This window comes from Heterodontus francisci, chromosome 16 (assembly GCF_036365525.1).
Source record: "Heterodontus francisci isolate sHetFra1 chromosome 16, sHetFra1.hap1, whole genome shotgun sequence".
NCBI lineage: Eukaryota > Metazoa > Chordata > Chondrichthyes > Heterodontiformes > Heterodontidae > Heterodontus > Heterodontus francisci.
In genome coordinates this window covers 32,123,795-32,133,351 of record NC_090386.1, presented here as the reverse complement: position 1 = coordinate 32,133,351, position 9,557 = coordinate 32,123,795, and positions in this window count along the sequence as shown.

The window sequence follows — 9,557 nt, the reverse complement described above, 5'->3', positions numbered from 1 at the left end:
CTTGCAATTGGTGGTGTTCCCATGCAACTGCTGCCCTTGCCCTTCTAGGTGGTAGAGTTCGTGGGTTTGGAAAGTGCTATCGCAGAAACCTTGGCGAGTCGCTGCAGTGCATCTTGTAAATGGTAAACACTGATGCTACTGTGCACTGGTAGGTGAAAGAGTGCATGTTTAACGTGGTGGAAGGGATGCCAACCGGGTTGCTTTATCCTGGATGATGTCAAGCTTCTTGAGTGTTGTTGGAGCTGCACTCATCCAGGCAAGTGGAGAGAATTCCATCACACTCCTGATTTGTGCCTTGTAGGTGGTGGAAAAGCTTTGGGGAGTCAGGGGGTGAGTTACTTGCTGCAGAATTACCATCCTCTGGCCTGCTCTTATAGCACAGTGTTTGTATGGTTGGTCCATTAAGTTTCTGGCCAATAGAAACTCCCAGGATGTTGATAGTGGGGGATTCCGCGATGATAATGCCCTTGAATGTCAAGGGGAGATGGTTAGACTCTTTCTTGTTGGAGATAGTCATTGCCTAGCACTTGTGTGCTGCAAATGTTACTTGCCAGAGTAGCCAGATCTTGCCAAAGTGGACCAGATCTTGCTGCATGCAGGCATGGGCTCCTTTGGTTTAGTTTAGTTTAGTTTAGAGATACAGCACTGAAACAGGCCCTTCGGCCCACCGAGTCTGTGCCGACCATCAACCACCCATTTATACTAATCCTACACTAATTCCATATTCCTACCACATCCCCACCTGTCTCTATATTTTCCCTACCACCTACCTATACTAGGCACAATTGCTAATGGCCAATTTACCTATCAACCTGCAAGTCTTTGGCATGTGGGAGGAAACCGGAGCACCCGGAAGAAACCCACGCAGACACAGGGAGAACTTGCAAACTCCACACAGGCAGTACCCAGAATTGAACCCGGGTCGCTCGAGCTGTGAGGCTGCGGTGCTAACTACTGCACCACTGTGCCGCCCCCACTGCGCCACTGTGCCGCCCTTTATTGAGGAAATACAAATCGAATTGAACAATCATCAGCTTCTGACCTTATGATGGAGGGAAAGTCATTGATGAAGCAGCTGAAGATGGTTGAACCCAGGGCAATACCCTGAGGAACTCCTGCAGTGGTGTCCTGGGACTGAAATGATTGGCCTCCATCAACCACAACCATCTTCCTTTCTGCTAGATATGACTCCAGCCAGTGGAGGGTTTTCCCCCGATTCCCATTGACTTCAATTTTAATGAGCTCCTTGATGCCACATTTGATCAAATGCTGTCTTGTCATCAAGGTCAGTCGCTCTCACCTCACCTCTGCAATTCAACCATTTTGTTCATGATTGGACCAAGGCTGCAATGAGGTCTGGAGCCGAGTGCTCCTGGCAGAATCCAAGCTCAGCATCGGTGCCCGTTTACCTTCTCCTTTCCCACTGTCCAGGGCCCCAAACACTCCTTCCAAGTGAAACAGTAATTTACTTGTACTTCTTTCAATTTAATGCACTATATTCACTGCTCACGATCTGGTCTCCTCTACACTGAACAGACCAAATGCAGACTGGATAACCACTTTGGGGAGCACTTCCATTCAGTCCGCAAGTGCAACCCCAAGCTCCCTGTCGCTTGTCATTTTAATTCTCCACCTTTCTCCCACTCTGACATTTCTGTCCTTGGCCTGCTACAGTGTTCCAATAAAGTTCAACACAAGCTTGAGGAACAGTAACTCATCATAGAATCATAGAATCACAGAATGTTTAAGGCACAGAAAGAGGCCACTTGGCCCATCATATCTGTGCCGGTTGAAGAACGATCCACCCATTCTAATCCCACCTTCCAGCATTTGGTCCGTAGCCCTGCAGATTACAGCATTTGAGGTGCATAACCAGACTCCTTTTGAATGAGTTGAGGGTTTCTGCCTCATCTACCCTTTCAGGCACTGAGTTCCAGACCCCCAACACCCTTTGGGTGAAAATGTTTTTCCTCATCTCTCCTCTAATTTTTCTACCAATCACTTTAAATCTATGCCCCCTAGTCACTGACCTCTCTGCTATGGTGAATAGACCCTTCACCTCCACTCTATCCAGGCCCCTCAAAATTTTGTACATTTCAATCAGATCTCCCCTCAGCCTTCTCTGTTCCAAGGAGAACAACCCCACCCCAACCAATTTTTCCTCATAGCTGCATTTTTCCCAGTCCTGCCAACATCCTCGTAAATCTCCTCTGTACGCTCTCTAGTGCAATTACATCTTTTCTGTAATGAGGTGACCAGAACTGCACATAGTGCTCAAGTTGTGGCCGAACCAATGAGTTATACAGTTCCAGCTTAACCTCCCTGCTCTTATATTCTTATCATTTGACTGGGCACTTTACAGCCTTCCAGACTCAACATTGAGTTCAACAATTTTAGGTCATAGTCACTGCCCGAAACTGGATTCATGTTTTTTTGCTGGTTTTTTTTCCATGTTTCTCTCTTGTTTCCTTCACTTTGCATTGGGACAGCTGCTATCGTGCCATTCACACCTCCTCTAGACACATCTTTTGTTTCTTGTCGCATTACCACTCGCTTTTGGCCTTGTATGATGAAGCCTTTTGACATTTAGTCTCTCGTGTCCTCCACCCTATCATAGTCCTTCCCTTTTGTTCGTCTTCCCACCTTCCCCACCACCCTCACTTGCTCAAAACCTATTACATTTCTAATTTTTCCCAGTTCTGATGAACGGTCACAGACCTGAAATGTTAACTCTGGGCTAAATTTTGGTGCCCCTCCCCCTCCCCCCGACAAAACTTGGAATGTAGATGGGGGGGGGGTGCTGCCCTGAAAACACTGACACCAGGTGGTGTGTCAATTTCAAAGTGCTGATCCCAGCGCTGGCAAGAATCATCAAGGCAGGGGAGGGTGGAACAGGAATCCCACTCTCCTCCCAACTGAGGCCAATTAAATATGTTTTAAAAAACTCTAAGAGTTTGTCAAGGGGTGACCTTTAAATTTTTAAAGGGACAGACAGGTAATCTGCGCCTTCAGAAACTGACCAGCTGAAGACAGGTGGGTAGAGTGGGGTGGCAGTCATGGCTGCCCCACGGCATCACCCTGGCCCCATAAGAGGGTAACCGGGGCAAAGGGGGACTGTACATTTAGTAAAGGGGTGCCCTTGGCACTGCACAGGTGGCAGGGAGAGTGGGCACTCAGCCCCCAGGCTTTGAACAGGGTCAGTACCCCCTGGCATCATGGGGGCATAACAAGAGGGAAGGCTGCCAAGACGGCACAGGGCGGCACAGTGGCGCAGTGGTTAGCACCACAGCCTCACAGCTCCAGGGACCCGGGTTCGATTCTGGGTACTGCCTGTGTGGAGTTTGCAAGTTCTCCCTGTGACCGCGTGGGTTTTCGCCGGGTGCTCTGGTTTCCTCCCACAGCCAAAGACTTGCAGGTTGATAGGTAAATTGGCCATTATAAAATTGCCCCTAGTGTAGGTAGGTGGTAGAGAATATGGGTCTACTGTAGGGTTAGTATAAATGGGTGGTTGTTGGTCGGCACAGACTCAGTGGGCCGAAGGGCCTGTTTCAGTGCTGTATCTCTAAATAAATAAATAAAGACCAATTGAGCAGCCACCTGCCCAGAAGGAAGGCTTCAGCTGGCAATGGGGGCATGACTGTCAGATTTTGAGGCTGGTGGCAATGAGGGGCAACGCCCTCCACAGGAAGGGCAGAACCCCAGGTATCAGGAGGTCACAGGAGAAGAAAGAAGGGCAGGAAGGCAATGGAAGACAAACCTTTAAAACAGGATCGACCGCCAAAGACAGATCTCCCTGGAGATGGCAGAGAACTAGTGCCACAGAAGACTGTAACTCTCCAGACAGATGGTCACAGACATCTGTGGCCTCGTCGCTGAACACCTCACACCACCTATCGCCATGCCCTGCCAGTGCTTCTTAACATCCATGTGGACTTGAACCTCTTTGCTTCTGGCTCCTTCACAGGATCAGCTGCAGACCTTAGTGGCATCTCAAAAAACGGCTGTCCACCACTGCATCTCGCTGGCCACTGATGCCCTCTTTGCCAGAGCTGGATAGTACATTCATTTAACAACAGACAGGGCCTTACAGGAACAGAGGGCATCGGGTTTCACCTCCATCGCTGGATTTTCCCCGGGTGCAGGGCATCATTAATTGCAACCATGTGGCCATCAAGGCACCCAGTGACCAGTCAGTGAGATCTATCAACAGGAAGGGCTTCCACTTCCTCAATGTCCAACTAGTCTGCGACCACAACAAAAGCTTTTTCTTTGTGTGTGCACTCACTTTCCTTTCAGCTTCCACGACTCCTTTATCCTCTGCCAGTCTAGGCTTCTGCAGAACTTCACTCCAATCCCCAAAGTGCATGGATGCATCCTACTGGCCAAGGGATATCCCTTGAAGAGATAGCTACTGACCCTTCCACAGAAGCTCCAGGCAGAGGCACAGAGGTGATACAACCAATGCCACCTGCTCAGCAGGACAACCATTGAACAGGCCATCAGGCTTCTGAAGATGCGATTCTATTGCCTAGACTGGTCGAGTGGTGTCCTCCAATACCCTCCTGCAAGGGTCTCGGTCATTGTGGTGGTCTGCTGCGCTCTCCATAGCATGGCCCTCCAGAAAGATGTGGACCCTGAGGTTGATTAGGGCCGGGGAGGACTTAGCTCATCAGAAGAGGAATGGAACAGGAGATGAGAGAGGAGTAGGAAGAGGAAGCAGAGGGAGATGATGCTAAACAGAGAGGTGCCTCTGCTGCACGATGAGGTGGCCTCCTCCTGTCACCTTCGGGGTAAAAGACCTCCCTCCTTTCCCTCATGGTCTCGAGCATTAGATCTATTATGTCCTCGGGACTGGAGTGAGGTATGCCAAGTTTAGTATAAAGTATGAGGCAGAGACAGAGAGACAGAGACTGCAGGCTGTTGAACATAAAGGCTTCTCGTTTATTCTGCTTCAGTTTCACTTTCCCTTTGCTAACATGTGTGTTCTACACCAGCCTCTAGAGTGCAAAATGCACAATGCAATTGCAATTTCAAAACATGACAACACTACAAGCTCCAGGTTGGCATTGATGAAGTGAGGGTCTGCCCTGCCCCGAGGGCCAGGCCTCCAGCTCCCTTGTGACATCTCACTTCCTTCTGGTGCAGTGAAAGGTTTTGCAACAAACCACAGATCTGTCCCTCAGGACAGTCAGCAGCCTCAGTTATGGTTACCATGGGGTGTCTAAATGAGTTCCACACTTCATTTGACCCAGCTCCGTTCCCATCCCCACTGGTTCTAAGTGGAAAGGAAACCTGTCTCCATATCAATTAAGGACTCACCCCCATGAAAATCTGAACTTTAACCAATTTCCCACCAGAGGTGGGGGGGTGCGGTTTGTGGCCCAAAAACAGATCCGGCTCCTGTTTCCCGCCTCTTTCTCTCTCCACAGATGCTGAGTGACCTGCTGATATCTCCAGTATTTGTTGTTTTTATATCGGTGAACTGGTTATTGGTGAGTAAGTTCCACTTGATATCACTGTCAATGACACCTTCCATCACTTTGCTGATGATTGAAAGTAGACTGATGGGGAGGCCATTGGCTCGATTGGATTTGTCCTGCTTTATGTGGACAGGACATACCCTACAATGAAGAAAACTAATACCAAACCAAGACAATGGAGTTCCTATGAAACAATGTTGATACATAATGAAGTTCTTTTGTAATAAATCTCTTGTGAAATTGATTGTATCACTGCGAACACAAAGGAATTTAATAATAAAGGCACATGTTAAATACCACAGCAAGCTATATGAAGATTGAAAGAAAGCAATACTTGACAAAGGGATGTTCTTCGAAATCTGGGAATAATTATAATTTTAGAACAGCATTTTTGAAATACAGATAGCAGGATTAATGTGAATTGCTGTTCATTATCCATGATGTGTCTGACAAACTATACCACACATTTGCATTGTTAACATGCTCTGGCCACTTGGATAGTGCATGCAGTTCTCCTCAAAGCGGGTAATGCCATTAACCTCTCCCGTCTTCAACAGTCTGCAGCAGATCCAATTTAAGACTGGCTTCAGAGGCCAATGCAGGTTTGTGACATTACACCCTTAGAGAATGCAACATCAGAGGCAGCGAAGACTTACAGTGTGGCCCATTTATCAAAAGCCTCCACTGCTTCCTTTTCAAAGTCCTCTTCCTTCATCTGAGTACAACCATTGACTTCCACACACTGATGCCCTATTACTGATCCTGTCTCAATACAATTGCACAATCAGTTCATATGAGAACACTGTTTGGCCAGTTTAATCTCATTTTTCCAGACCACCGAATCTTTCCTTCACAACTTTTAGCTGTTTCTTAAATAAGCTCAATCCCCTGCCTTCAAACATGCTTTCTTAAGTCACCAAAGATCACTGCACACAACAATAGTGAGGGCACAGGAGATCTGATGGAGATTTTTAAAATGAGGAGAAGTTATGATAAAGTAAACTAAGAAAAACATTTCCACTGGCTGGTAAGTCTGCTACTCAACTAAATCTAATATCACCACAAAAAGAATGAAGGGAGAGGTTAGGAGTTTTTTTAACTTAAAGGGTTGCGAGTACATGAAATCCTAACTAAAAAAAGTGATAGAAGGAGAACCAATAAGAATTTTTATAGGAAGTGGATAAATATTTGAAAAGAGAAATTCAGATAGGTATGGAGAAAGGACAAGGGAAGGGGACGAAATGATAATTCTTTCATTGAGCTATCACAGTTTTGATAGGCTGGATGACATGTATAATCCAGTGACTATGGGCTGAATTCTCCCTGTCCTGTGGAGACTGGTTTAAGGGGGGGGTTGATGGGGTGGGGGTTGTTGGGAAAGCAGCAGGAAACCCCGTTGGAATGGCTCCCCAATGGGCTCCGATCTCGAGGCAACATTCCCAGGGGTGGGCTACCATGGAAATAAGCAGTTGCTCCATGGAGGCGGGCAGGCAATGAAGTGAATTAAGGCCTGAATCAAGGGCCATTTTCCCCCAATGCTGCGGCTTTCCCAATGTCGCACCGGCCTCCCATTGTGTTTACGTACTGAATTGGCTCCGGCCTAACTGTAGGGTGGCTACAAAATTATAAACCCCCTGTAGGTATGCATGTATGGCTCCTTTCTTTGTTGGCCCAATGACATTTGCTGCTCCTACCTGGTGTAATAATGGTCCAGAGTGTCATGATGGAAGAATGCTAATGTATTGAATCTGGCACAGTATGTTCAGAATGTCATTAGAAAAGGTTGTATTGCTGGTGGCAGATTGTCAAACCCTAGAAAAGGTGAGTTTTGCTGTCATCGGTCATTTGGAGACTGGCGCTTTCTTCAAGCATGTTAAAATCATAAAGTCATTGAGCCATAGAGTCGTTATGGCACAGAAGGAGACAATTTGGCCCATCAGGTCTATGTCAGCCCTCTGTAGAGCAATCAGTCAGTCCCATTCTCCTGCTCTATCCCCATAGCCTTGCAAGTTTATTTCCCTCAAGTGCCCATCCAATTTCCTTCTGAAAACATTGATTGTCTTCACTTCCACCATCCTTGTGGGCTGCAAGTCCCAGGTCATTAAAAAAGGTTCTTCCTCACATCCTCCCTGTATCTCTTGTCAAAAACCTTAAATCTGTGTCCCTTAGTCCTTGTACCATCAGCTAATCGAACATCTTTTCTTTGTCTCCCTTACCTAAACCTGTCATAATCTTATACACCTCTATGAATCAACAACCCCAGTTTCTTCAAACTAACCTTACAACTAAAATCTCTCATCCCTATAACCATTCTGGTAAACATCCTCTGCACCCTCTCAAGGACCCTCACATCCTCACATTCTGGACACCAGAACTGGACACAATACTCTAGTTGTGGCCTAACTAGAGTTTTATAAAGGTTCGGCATAATTTCCCTGCCTTTGTACTCAATACCTCTATTTATGAAGCCCAATATCCCATCTGCTTTTCTAACTACTCTCAATATGTTCTGCCACCTTTAAAGATCTATGCACATGAACCCCCAGAACCCTCTGTCCCTGCATACTCTTTAGAACTGTACCATTTCGTCTATATTGCTTCTCCCTATTCCCTTCTACCAAAATGTATCACCTCATACTTCTCTGTATTAAAAATTCCATCTGTCACTTGTCTGCCCATTTTGCTAACCTATCTATATCCTTTTGCAGTCGATTGGTATCATCCTGACTGTCTGCCACACCTCCAAGTTTCATATCATTGACAAATTTTGAAATTTTACTCTGTATTCCAATATCTATGACATTTATCTTCTTCTTCTTCTTTTGACATTTATATATAGCAAAAAAAGCAGCAATCCTAGCACTGACCATTGGGAACACCATTGCCTACCATCCTCCAGTCTGAAAAACAATCATCTACCATGACTTGTTTTCTGTCCTTAAGCCAATTTTTTTATACAAGCTGACATTGGCCCTCCTATTCCATGAGCCTCAATTTCATTAACCAGCCTTTTATGTGGTACTTTGGTCAAATGCTTTCTTAAAATCAATATAACCAACATCCACTGCATACCCTTCATTAAACTTTTCTGTTACTTCATCAAAAAATTCAATTAGATTAGTCAAGCACAATCTGCTTTTTACAAATCCATGCTGGCTCTCCTTAATAAACTCAAATCTCTCCAATTGCCTGTTAATTTTTTTCCCTGATAATGATTTCAAAAACCTTACCCACCACTGACCGGCTTGTAGTAACTAGGAATGTCCTTACACTCTTTCTTGAACAAGGATGTAACGTGTGCCACTTTCCAATGCTTTGGCACCTCCCCTGTATCTAGGAAAGATTATCTCCACTCCCACTTCCCTTAGCAACCTGGGACGCAAGCCATCCGAACCAGACGACTTATCCATTCTAAGCATAGTCAGTCTTTCCAGTACACCTGCCTTTCAAATTTTAACCCATCCATCACCTTTACCATCTGCACTGCGACTGATATTTTGTCAGCATCCTCTACTTTAGTAAACACCAATAAAAAGTAGTCATTAAGTATTCTAGCCTTGCCTTGCACCTCTAAGCATATATTATCTTCCTTGTCCCTAAAAGGCTCACCCAGTGTCTTGCTACCCGCTTACTATTTACATGCCAGTAGAAGAGTTTTGGGTTGGCTTTTATGTTAATTGCTAATTCTGTTCTCATATTCTCCCTTTGCCAGTCTTATTTTCCTCTTCACTTCCCCTCTCAATTATAGAATCATTGAATCATAGAATAGTTACTGTAGTATAAGGGTCTGAAAGGATTAATACTTGGGACAGTGTGAGTAATACGTCCCAATGTGATGATGTCAGCGATCACACGTGGTAGCGACCCAAGAAGGAGAAACAGCATCATGTCAGCAGTGAGTTGGACCTTCTTAGGAGGAAATGTAAATAGTACCTGAAATGTAGTATAGGAGTTATTGTTTAAAACCTTACAAAGACTCAGTGAACTCTACAAGCTAGACAAATCAAACCTATCTCCTAATAATGACAATATACAACATGGTGGCAATGGTGAACAACAGAAAAATTTGCAGAAAAG